Source organism: Kryptolebias marmoratus, linkage group LG2 (genome assembly GCF_001649575.2).
Source record: "Kryptolebias marmoratus isolate JLee-2015 linkage group LG2, ASM164957v2, whole genome shotgun sequence".
NCBI lineage: Eukaryota > Metazoa > Chordata > Actinopteri > Cyprinodontiformes > Rivulidae > Kryptolebias > Kryptolebias marmoratus.
This window is the reverse complement of record NC_051431.1, coordinates 10458931-10462685: the sequence shown is the minus strand read 5'-3', so window position 1 is coordinate 10462685 and position 3755 is coordinate 10458931.

Below are 3755 nucleotides of genomic sequence, written 5' to 3'. Positions count from 1 at the left end.
GGGGGGGGGGGGGTCTGTCTGGAAGGTTGTGTCTCACTCAGCCAACAGTTTCTTAGAGGGAAGTGAAATGAGGATGCAGTAAAAAACGAAGTGAAAATGAGGTTTTTCCCAAGCTGTGCAATGTTGTAAAAGGGAATTGAATTGTGAAACTTCCATTCACTAACAGCTGAAATGACAAAAAGTGATTTAACCTAAAAGAAACCTGTGTGGTTCTCTCTGGGTCACGCTTCGTGTGTGTATTTGTGAGTGTAAGGTGATCTTCTTGTCCTGGATTCCCAGCTAAACTTAGCCAGGCCAATGCAGTCAAAACTGAATGTTCATCATCATCATCGACAAAGTTCATTCACTTGTTTTTTTTCAGAGCCTGAGAGAGCCGGGTACTTTCTTGCTTCAACTGATCTAGAACCATGTGACCCTGGCGATCATGTGGGTATTGATCGAGCTGTAGACAGCAGTGGGAGGACCCATCGTGAGTCACAAAGACTGGGTAGACAGTGCCTTTAAGGTCAGGTCCAAACTCATACAGAAGCACAACATTTTAGTCCACCATCTACATCAAGTGCGTGTTTCTAATCACTGGAGGATAAAAAGTATGACTCATTTGAGCATTTTGAGACACTGCATTCAAAATGAGAACACTAGCATTGAACAATAAGTGGCGTTACAAACTCACAGTTATGGCATGTCTGCAAAAAGTTTGGATGTCAAGCAAAGAAATAGTCAATCTGTCTTTTTTATTCTTTTCTTTTCAGGTAAGATTCAAAGTAAAATTAGTGACCTTCTGGGGTGCAAATAGCATTTCTCACCTTGCCTCTGGTCTTATAGTTCAGAAAGTTTGGACTGAGTTTTGTAGAAAACATATAAACAGATAATATGTTACATATTGCAGATAAGTCTTTAAGCAACATCAATTTGGAGAAACAAAGATCAGTTCTGATCAAATTGTCAAGCTAACAGCGAGTCAGAACAATTCCAAGACCAACATAGATTGCTGCTGTATTTAAACAACTCCAATTTCCAAAGATTCAGAACGGTTTATACAAATGCTAGGAGTGGGGGTTGTAATCTATTTTTGATGCATCGCTATGTGGACTTCTGAATTGATTTAAAATGTAAAAAAAATCAATCATGTTGAGAGATGCAAAAGATGGAAATGACCAAAAACAAAGCTGTGGAAACACTGAAGATAACAGGTCAGATACAGCAGCTCTAACATGGGATGCATCAACATTCATTGCCTCAGAGTCTTAAGTCACGGCACTCAGCATTTTGACTCCTTCTGATTATTTAGTTCCCATAATCTTGAATGAATCTTGCACTGCAGTGTAGAGCAACATATTTGGTTTATTTTAGATCTGAGAGATTCTGTGCTCGGGACTTTGAAGTGTTATTATCAAAGTGTATCAATAATCGTTTTATAATCACATCACAGCCCTCTGAATTCACACTCAAGTTGTTCAAAGAGCTATCTACAACAGGTAAGATATTAATTGTTCATGTTTCTCCAGAATCCCCCTTGAAAAGAAAGAAATGACCCTTTTAACGTAATGCAGTTTAGTTGTCTTTTGATTATACAGCTTGATTTATGTGACATTAAATATGTGAACTCCACCAAAACTGGATGATATAATAAAATGTTATTAGAAATTAAATAAATACAGAAACAATCTGAAACTGCCTAAAAATACATGGACAATTCTCTTATTAGCCGCAGGCAGAATTGGGTAGGTCAGAAGTCACAGGCTTTTTTTTTCTTTCTCTTTTTGAATGAAATCTCAGTTTCCTGTTTCTAACTCAAATATTGTGTGTAAGAGGAAGTGTGCATTCATATAGCCGCTTACTTCAACAGATGAATTGCTCCCATTGTGTCGGCAGCAGCAGTGATTTCACTGCTGTTGGGATTCGGTGGTGTCTCTTTGGCCACACATTTCCCACTCTCCAAAATAACACGTGCACAGGAACATTCACAATTGCTTGAGGATTTAGCAAAAAACAACCTGCCTCGGCTTCCTGAGTCAACCTTCAAGCACCACACCATGAAAACAAATACTGTATATTCACTGAAAGCGTAACTCCTTGTGAATTTAGTTTCAGCGAAGAAGTGAGAATGTCATGCTCTTCTACTGTAATGATGACGAATACTGTTACTCTCAACCCTAAACTTTAACCCCCCACCACTCAGCTGTATGTATTATTAATGGCTGCCAAATTCCACACATGAAAGGCTGGCTTTGTGGGCTGGATGAAAGACCTTGTGTCTCTTCTCTCACTCATTTCTCCTCCTATCTACTATTTCTGTCTTCTGCTTCTCAGCCTTGGCTTACATTTCTTGCTTTCTGCTTCAGTCAGCGACTCAAAGGCCTCGTGTCCTCACTCCTCTGAACCGCCCCGATTTCCTATTCAGCCATGTCAACAAGAATCCGTTCTTTGCTGCGTTTGGGCGTGATATTTGGCCGTGTCCAAGTGATGAGGCAGCAAAAATACGTTTTGCATAAAAAGAAATGACCAAACAATCGGCTGCTTATGTACATTTCTTGTTTGATTTAAGCCGTTCTTCAAAACGGCACAAACAGCACATTTTACAACTTTTGCATTACAATGTCTGTGGAGACAGTTTGGACTGTGGTCAGCATCTGAGCCAACACAGAAATCGTTGGCTGATTCGTGTGTGGGGATGTAGATCTGCTGCCCTCCAATGAACAAAATGCCTTACTGCAGACGGACAAGAACAGGTTGCTTTGAAAACATGCAAACCATTAAGAGGGGCGTTCCTCAGATTATTTAAAGTTTTATTTATTTTATTTTTTCCCCCCATTATCGTTGCACACATACTTGTATGCGTCTATATTCACAGGAAACCAGAGCTCCAACGTCTCCTAAAAAGTTGCTAAAAGAATATTAGATCCATGAAAAGTCTGCAGCATTTTTGCAGTACGTGTCATTATGTAAACTACCCATTAAGTCTAATCTCAAAATGGATTTGAGAAGCGCTGCTTTAGAGTTCTGTGCTGCTGAAGTGATTAATGAGCCCTTTCAGGCAGCTGAAGGCACAATATACAACACAAAGGATGAGCGAGGATACGGATTATGAAAGTAATTATTCTAAGTCGGAGGGCTATAATACACAGTGTTGCCACATAAAACAGGTACTTTGGCATTAGTCGGTCTTCTCTTAAATTATATAGTCTTGAAAGTTTTGTTTCGAACAGGATGCAGACATTAGAAGGAATATCGCAACCGTTAATTATTTTAGCAATGCCAATTATTTTAATCAGTCTATTGTTGATTTCACATAAAAATAAATGATTATTCCTTGAAGGAACGCACCTCATTGTTATGCTTGCTAAGGTTGATCAGTTATGGTAGCCATCTTGAATTGGACTGACTCTTAAAAAATTTTTAAATATTTTTTTAATTACTCAGAAAATAATAATTGAAGTCCGTCCAGTGGTTCATGAATTATTTTGCCGACAGACACAGGCCATTACATGATTTCCTGCATTTTCATCATAAAAAGCTGAAGATCAAAGACTGGTTCTACACACCTTTTGTTGGTCTCATTCTAAGACTTTGAAAAGACCAAACAATTTTCTGTTATGTCCCGAAACAGAAAATGTTACCACTGAAAGCGTCTAAAATGTACTTTTTACCACTGCGGTAAATCTAAAACCTTACATGGTCAAAATGAGAATTTCTTGTTCAGCCATTAAACAGATGTAATGTGTTCTCTTTGCTTTGCATAAAAAAAGTCAGTG